At 43.8% G+C, this 9,157-nt stretch overlaps 1 pseudogene; it reads right to left on the bottom strand.

The window, feature by feature from the left end:
* Window positions 1–8,355: 8,355 nt before the first annotated feature.
* LOC144167903 (uncharacterized) lies at window positions 8,356–8,927 on the bottom strand (annotated as a pseudogene).
* Window positions 8,928–9,157: the final 230 nt, after the last annotated feature.

The raw sequence follows: 9,157 nt of genomic DNA, 5'->3' as shown, positions 1-9,157 counted from the left end.
CCGTTCCCTGGCACGATGAAGCGACGATGAAGGAAACATATGCGCTGGCCTGAGAAGAGCAGGTGGAACGGATACTATGGAGGCTTCAGAAAGTGACAGGTATTTTAGAAAACTTGTTGGAGGGGGTGCTAGTTGGTTCATCATTCTTTAATATGTTAACCGCAAAACCAAAGACAGTACGCAATAAAGCAGACGGGAGAAGCGCTTCTTTCAACTGAACGCTAATCACCTCCGGAGCCGTTAAACATAAAAACAACTGGCGCATGTGCAGCATGCGCCACTGTAGGGTATCACAAGTACGCATATGTGTCGAACATCGAACCGCTCGGAAAAAGATTTCTCTAAGTTAAAAAGGGCCACCGACGTATCTCTGATACAATTATCGTCTTTTTGCTTGATATAAAAAGCTTTCATGAGTTCCCGTGTTGCCGCATCTCTGCTTCTTCTCAGAATCTTAGTATCCCTCATAAGTGGCTCACACTTGCGGACATCGCAATGCGCGGGGAAATGCTCATTTCTATTGAAGAAACGGCTCAAATTCAGAGAACAGCAGTGTATGCCACCGCACGAACGTTTGGCAGTAAATCGCCGCGTCACAAAAAGGCGTCACAAGGAGATAGAGATAGTTGCCTGCTGGATCCTGCGGACCTCTTTCACAAACAGTGAACCGTGCCGTCACATTCAGCCACAGAAATTCTACGGCTAGATATCCTTCAAAGACTATAGCCTAAGACTGCTACAATCCGACATAAAAGGTGGTTTTGTGGCCGCGTCGCAAAAAAATGTTCCTCTATAAGATGAGGCTAGCTATAGGCAAGAATTTCATTCCTGTGAAGGCACAAGCCACAAGAGTAAACAGCAAAGCCGCTGGAGTGCGCAGGGACCTTGAATTTACTAATTTGGCCAAGGATATGAGTGATTGTAAGTCCCATGCTCACGTTGTGTTCATTTCGGTCAAAATGCATAAACAAATATTCCCGCTCGGCTCGGTAATCAGGGAAAAAGGTTCTTGCCACCACTTACTCAGCCAATACCGCTTGAGGAACCTGAGCTGTCTGGAAATTTCAGATCATTTTCATACCAACAGTTCAAATGAGCTGACCAATTTTTTTGAAGAGCGGAGCACCTATTGGCTACGCTTTTTCTGTGGATGTTGAGACCTGTTTTATTCTTTGCCCCATGGTGTTCTGCTCGAGTCAGAAAGTGCGTTGATGAAAATGGTCCCGTTGGTATTCAGAACGTGGCTGGTGTTGTAGTGGACTACTTGATTTCATTTCTTGAGGGTTATATGAAGTCTAATTTTATCTCCTTTCACAACGGCCTGTTTCTGCAAAGACAAAGAATTTGTATTGGTTGTAGTGTGGCCCCTGCACTCTTTAATGTATTTTTAAACCGCAGTTGACCGTGCATTGCACAATGAATTAGACGACAAGTAAGTATAAAAGTTCTTAAATATATATCATCAATTTTTAGTGGTTTTGAACAAACATAACACTCTGACGCGCACAGTGTCCGTTGACTTGATTATAGGCGCTTTTCAGAGCCATGGGAAGGGTTAGTTTTTACGCCCGAAATTACTTTACGGAACTCGTTGCGGTTTACAGATATTAACATCCATTTAAATACCAAGAATGTCTACTGGCGCCATTCCCCACCGCCACTCAAAGAGCTCCTCTCCTTCTGACTCTGCGTACTCCAAGACGGTGAAAAGAGCAATCGCTCACTTGTGCCTGGAATCGGCTCTCTCCAAGTCGGGTCCCCACTCTATGCAGGCCTTCTTTGATGAGCAAATTCGAAGGCTGCTTTCAACTGGCTTCCAGTGCACGGTTTGAAACTCCCAGTCGTTCAGGCACTCCTCAAGAAGGTTAAAGGAGGCACTTCCAGAAGAACGCCTGAGCTAGTGCAAGGTACGGAAAAACTTGAAGTGGTGCGTATATCCAAAACCTCGCCCATCACTTTTAAGAAGGTGGCCAACAGGCATGGGATTCCGATCCTGTTCTCGGCGCCGCGTGAGCTAGCCCGACATTGCGCGCGCACTTCTTCCAATGGGCGCAAATTGCAAGGATGCGACAAGAAGCATACCAGTACCTTTATGAACTGCTCTGTAAGGCGTCGTAGATCAGAGTCCACTTAAATGCGGGGAAGCCTATGTTGGCCAGACCGGCTGATGTATCAACGACCGAGACCGGGAACATAAATTGCCCGTAAAGAATAAAGGAAATCCGCATTTGCCCTAGCATTCAGATGCCTGCAAGAGTGAGCCACTTCTGGGGGAGATTAAGATTCTGTGTAGCAGCAGATTTGCGTCTTCACGGGAACTCTTGCAAGCTTTTTACATCAAGCAAAAAAGGTGATAATTGTATCAGTGATACGTCGGTGGTCCTTTTTATCGAACAGACGTTTTTTTTTTTTTTCGAGCGGTTCGGTTCATGACACATATGCGTACTGGTGATACCCCATCCAGTTGTTTCTATATTCATCGGCTCCGGTGTTGATTTAATTCAGTTGAAAGTAGCCCTTGTCCACTCATCTTTCTTTTGTACTGCTTTTGGTTTTTGGGCTAAACATATTTAAGCATGAAGAACCAGCTAGCCTCGCAAGAAGTTTTGTTAGCCTACAAGTTTGTTCATTATACGAACAGAAACAGCAATCAACTCAAGCGTCGAAACAACAGGCACACTGAAAGGCCTATGCGCGTGACTAACAGCGATCAGTACGCCCCCAACGAACCTTCTGCCCCTTCGCAGCGGTAGAACACAATCTTTTTCATACAGGTAAATTGCACTTAATGTTCCGTTTTCGCGGATAGCCAAGTTTTGGACCAACAGCTGCGTCCGGCTCACATGTATTTGTAAAGCAGATAATGCATCGCGGGTGGTAGTCACCTTTTTAGTATTCTGGTGGCGAAGAAGAGCTCGTGCCTGCAGCATCTACATTGTTTGTTTGAGAATTGCGCATGTGTTTTTGTAGACTGGACCATCCTCAGTAACACGATTGGTAAGTGGCCAATGAACGTAAACTTTTTGTACATAAGAATGTGTTCCTTCAGTCCGTTATGCTGTCGGGTGGTCAGTTGCAAGGTTCTTCTGAAGGTTGCTTGTGGTATTCCAGACGTGTTCAGTAATTGACGCCGGTGTTCTAGGAACCATCGATTTTTTTCTTTCTTTGGTCTGGGTCAGCAGTTTTAAAGGGTTAGGATTTCAAGGTTTCAGAAGAGTTGATTGGATTGATTGTAGGGTTTAACGCGCTCACGCAACGCAGGCGATGAGTAACGCCGATTTGTGGGCTCCGGAATAATTTTGACCACCTGGGTATCTTTACGTGCGCCGCAATCTCTAACACACGGGCATTTTTGCTTTCGCCTCCATCAGAAAGGCGGCTGCTGTGGTAGGGAATTCAATCCGCGACCTTGCTTTCAACACCTTATCAACTGATCCACCGCGGCGGGTGTTTCTGAAGAGTTCATTAGTAACTTAGGTGCTTCAAGTGACGTTATACATGGGTATTTGTATCTGACATTGTGCAGAGCGCACCTTGTTAAGCCATTTTCACGGTGGTGTGCGTGCATAGGGTGGGTGGGGTCTGAGTGGGAGCGCTTGCAGGAGTTTTAAGAGATAGTTCCGGAGGACCTCCGGGGTCATACTATTATTATGGATAACGCGGTGCGAATTGCGGACCGTGACTTGCATTCATTCAGCAATTCAATTAGGATGAGTAGCAAATACCAAGTGCCTCATCACATAAATAACACAACATTTATTAAAGGGTATTGATGATAGCTTGCTCAGTACTAAGCAAAAATGTTTCAACACGCGATTAGTGTTCACACCGAATGACTTGGCATTTGGAAGCTGAGAAAGGGTTTTATCATGCAAAAACGCACGGCTTTCGCTTTTTCTGCTGCAGTCGTGGCCTGCTATCAAAGCTGTCGAGAATTGCGGCATCCAACTCGTCAACCGCGCTTTTCTGCGTGTCAAATGACATTCCCGGAATTTCGAAGCGCTGTTTTGATATGGCGACTCGCCTTACAAGGAAGCTAGAAAGTAGAGATTATAGTTGCTAATGCTTGCGGGTGGTTGTTACACCCGTTGTGGCAAGACGTGCGCCCTTGAGCTTGGCGCGCTATGGTTTTGGAATAAGAGTTTTTTCACGTACATCCTGCGGATGCTTCACCAAAATTTGAATGTTTCTGAAAGAAGGAAGCACGCGGCGCGGGATGTGATGAGATTTTGACTCATCTAAAAAACCACCCCAGATTTTGCTGTTGAGTTTGTGCTACCAGAACGGGGCCAGTTCACATGGTGTTTTATTTAAACTGTAGTTTTACAACTTGTCTGTGTTGACTGAATACCATAAAAGCAAAGAAACTAGGTAAAAAGGTCTGAACTATTGCATACAAATGGTCTTTCATTTATGAAACCACTGCAGAGACGCGTAAAAAAAGAGGTGAAAATTATCAAACAGTCAAATATAACTCAGTGAATAATGCAATGAATCTTTTTGTCAGCTCTTTTTTAATTAATCCACAATTTCAAATAATACCTAATAATCAATCAATCAATCAATCAATTTATGGTGCAGAAAAGCGCAAGGTAAATGAGAGGCCTTTTTACGGGTGCACTAATAACGAAGGGACAACCAAAATTCCACGATAAAAAGGAGTCTTCCGTACCCGCTACGTACATGCCGTACGCTGAAAAATGAAACGAACTACTCTGAGAAAAAAATTATTCCGTGATACAAATGAATCATAAAGTGGGTTTTTCTGGTGGACTTTGTAATGCGATACCAATGCTTACCATCGCCAACATAAGAAAAGCGGGAGCGAGAAAATCTGAACAGGTCCGCCATGCATTGCAGATTGCGAGACAACCCAAATACTAATAGGGGAAAAAAGTGTGTCTGAAATACCTGTTAGCATTGGGCGAGGGATCGTGCAGGCAGACAAAAAATGTTAGTCGACGCATTTACCACTATATTTAACGGGAGAGTAAATTAAAGGCATGAGATGATGACGTAACAATGAACGACGGGACGTACCGTGTTTTTTTATAGTTGAGAAATACTGCGGACGGTTTTTTACCATCCTAGCAGGAGAGGGTTACATAAGGCTCTTAACACAGAGGTCAAAACTAGAAGTCGGAGCGTGCACGCAGTCGGAAGTCAGTGAATTCCAGTCTTCCATGGTTCGTACAAAAAAGGAGTACTTGAACGTGTCATTTTTAGGAGCATATGGTCTAACAGTTTTTGAATGATTTAACCTTGCTGAGTGCTTGGGAGATGGCAGTATATACCATTCTTTATTTAAACCGGATTCATTGTGGTATAGTTTATAAAAGAAGTTTAACCTTGCAATTCTTCGCCTACGTTCGAGTGGTTTCAGCCCACATTTATTTAAAATTTCAGAAACGGAGGAGAGGCGCTTAGAATCTGAAAAATAAACCGTGCGCTTCGCCGCTGAATCCTTTCCACTTTATCTATGTCTTTCTTTAATAAGTATGCCTCACACGCAAGGGATGCTTATTCCAGCACTGGTTGAACTAAGGTTTTATAGGCTGCAAATTTCACTTTCAAATCGCATGATACCAACTTCCTTCTTAAGAAGCATAGCTTTTTCTATGCCTTGGTGCAAACGTTGTCGATGTGAGCGTCCCAGCTAAGTTTTGTGTTAATAGTCAATCCCAAAAATTTTACGCTATTCACATATTCAATACTTTGGTCACGAACATGGTATTTATATTCAAGAGGGGCTTTATTGTGTGTTAATGTAAGAGCGCAAGTTTTTGAGTAGTTGATAATCATCTGCCAACTCTCACACCAGTCAGCAATTTTACACAATTTTTTGTTAGTCAAGGATTGATGCAAGGGACTACTGACAGTTGTATAAATAATACAGTCATCTGCAAACATTTTCACGGTCACTCCCGCGTCAAAATCGTCGCAAATATCATACATAGATAAAGAACAAGAGCGGTCCTAAGACCGACCCTTAGGGCACTCCTGACAATACATCAAGGTTTTGTCATTGGCAGCCGCTAATTTCTACACACTGCGTTCTGTTTTTCAGATACGCAGAAATCCAGTCCATAAGGCGGGGAGCAATCCCTACACGCTGTATTTTTCTTATCAGTAAAGAGTGCGGTATCCTATCAAAGGCTTTTGATAGGTCCAAAAATATTGCGTCTATTTGTTTTCTATCATTGATAGCTTTAGCGAAGTCGTGTAGGACTGATACGAGGTGGGTGGTCGTTGATAGCTTTTTTCTAAACCCAGGCTAGCAGCTGCCTAATATGTTTTTTGTTTCCAAGAACGAAGTTATCTGGCTGGAGAGGATGTGCTCAAGTAATTTACAGCCACTACTGAATAATGATATTGGCCTGAAGTTCGAAGCGAACAGTTTGCTTCCATCCTTGCATACTGGGACAATTTTTCCACACACCCAATCAGGAGGTAGGCATCCGTCATCCAAAGATTTATTGAACAAAATATATAAGAAATGCGAAATCATGTCCGCATAACACTTCAAAAAGGCATTGGGGATACCTTCAGGGCCAGAAGACTTCTTTGTATCAAGTTTTAAAAGAAGAAGGCGAATACCATTTACAAATTAATCTATATCCGGCATTATGTTAGGAGAGAGAAGAGATGGTTCTATCGGATTATTGGTTACAGACGGTTGACTGAACACACTGTGAAATGTGCTGTTTAGCTCATTAGCAATCTCGTAAGGATCAGTAACCGCGCAGCCGTCAACGTGAAGCTGTTCAACAGACTTTTTTGTTTCCGGACAAGTATGTATCCCGAAAACATTTGCGGTGCGTTTTCGATGAAGATAACAAGTGTCGTTCCAAAAAAAGTATCCACCTCCCCTCGCGGCAACCTTGGTGTGATGCGACGCGGAGGGGAGTTCAAGCGCAAGCGGACAGTAACCGTCGACCGAAAGGCCGCCGGAGAGCGGCACACCGGTTATATGCGCAGCGCGCCCGAAGGAGAGGAAACCGCGGAAGAGAGAGTACTGCACATGCGCCGGCGCCAATGTGTCTCCCGCGGCTATGACGCAACATAATCCAAAACAATCCACTTTAATCCAATCCAATCCAAATCCAATCCAATCCAAGCCAAGCCAAGCCAAGCCAATCCATTTGAATCCAATCCAATGCCCCTCGCGGGAGAGGGGCATCGGAGAGGAGAGGAGGTGAGCGGCGGAGAGCGCAGCTCGCGGGGCGAGGAGAATGGGGGAGGGGCGGACGACAACAACGCCGACTACGGGGATGCTCCATGGAGAAGGCGAGTGAATGAGAGGCAGTTGCATCTAAAAAATAATCTCGAGCGGTCCATATTTTGTGCTTCAGTGTTTCTGAGAGGGAGGATATGGCATGGTCATCTTTACGCGCTGCTTTACGTTTTCTTGATATTGTTCTTTTCAACTGTTATTTTCGCGTTCAATTTCAATTGTTCATTTCTCGTGTTATCCAGGGGTTGCACCGTTCTTTTTCTGAAAATTTGGTAGGTTTTTATCAAGACACGATTCAGTAATGTTTTTAAACGTATTCCACAGACTTGATGCGTCTCATCTTGCCTCAAAGTCACCGAAGCACAAATCAAGTGTATATATAATAGCTTCGTCATCCGCAGGAGAAAAGTTAAATACACTCTTGCTCACACTATTCTTTTTGTGACGGCAGAAATTCGCGGTAAGTAAAACCAGCTTGTGATCAGAGATTCCATCATAAACACTGACTTAAGTGTCATCTGGAAAGTTTCCAACACATAAAAGATCTAGTACACTTTCAGTGCTTTGATCAACTCTGGGAGCCTCTTTTACAAGTTGAACGAGATTAAAGGTCAGTATCAATTCCAGCAACAAGTGGCAGTTCGCTACGTCTGTGGAACCTGGGTTTAGAGTTTGCCAATCAGTCGATGGTAGGTTGAAGTCCCCCGCTAATATGACTTTTTGATTAAGTTTGTACTTCTTCCGCATGAATGACTGAATGTTTTCCAAAAACGACTCAGGCGAAGAAGGAGGCCGGTAGACTACACCTACGACAGCCGAGATCCCACGAAAATCAATTTGACACCATACACTTTCATTGTCGATGATTTCGTCCATAGTTACGCAAGTGATTTCCTGTTTTACTACCAAAGCAACGGCTCTTGGTCTGCAGCCTCGATCACGTCTAACCATTTTATGAGTTGGAGAAACTATTTCAGAATCTAGAATGTCCGGAGTTATCCAGGTCTCGGTAATTGCTATGATTTGGGGATCACAGGGAAATATGATTTCTTCAAGCTCGTGAACTTTATTGACAATGCTCCTAGAATTAAGGAGAACATCTCGCAACTGTTTCAACGTGGTTATTCAACGCGGTTACGTTGCGGGCGGATACATTTCAGACAATCCTCCTGCTCATCCCATTCGTATATATTGTCGTCCACTCTCATCCCATCGTAATCAAGCGATACTTTGCGACCTTGTGCCTTAATTCACTAGAATGAGACCACAGTTTGCTGCGCTTTGCTAGAGTGGCCTTGCAGAACTCATGGTTTACCGAGGTTGTTGTTTCTTTCAGTTTGTGACACTTATTTAGGTGTTTAGGCTGCTCATAGTGAAAAAAATCATTATTACCGGTCGTACTTTATCGCGGCATTTTTTGCTATCCCTATGTACTCTTTGCACAGAGTTAACAACCACTCCGAGTTTATGCCCTATCAGTTCCTCGATTATCTTCTTAGTTCTGCAGCATTTTCACGATCCGGTTCGGGAAAACCAAAAATAACAAGATTGCGGTGTCTACTTCTATCATCTAAATCGTCCAGACGCCTTTGATGTAGTTGAACATTACCTTTCAACGCTGTACTTCAGTCTGCAGTGCATTGATCTCTACTTTCTGTTCTTTTATCGCTACCATAAAATCGTCGATTTCATTTCATTTCATTTATTTACTCTCAGGTCCGCAAGGCGTTACAGAGAGGTGTGGCATTTTACAGGACTAAGATGTAATACAGCATATAATATTAGTAACAAAAATTACAAGAAGTCGCACACCGCGGACTTGAAATGAGCTGGGTCGGTGATAGCGATGATGGAGGCGGGAAGGTGGTTCCATTCGGAGCTGGTTTTGCACACGGGTACTCCAACCTTGAACGTATGATCAGT

This window comes from Haemaphysalis longicornis, unplaced genomic scaffold (genome assembly GCF_048455015.1).
Source record: "Haemaphysalis longicornis isolate Haplotype H1 unplaced genomic scaffold, Haemaphysalis longicornis Haplotype H1 scaffold_2, whole genome shotgun sequence".
Lineage (NCBI taxonomy): Eukaryota > Metazoa > Arthropoda > Arachnida > Ixodida > Ixodidae > Haemaphysalis > Haemaphysalis longicornis.
The sequence above is the reverse complement of the archived record's forward strand: the minus strand, read 5'-3'. Positions and strand labels throughout refer to the sequence as shown.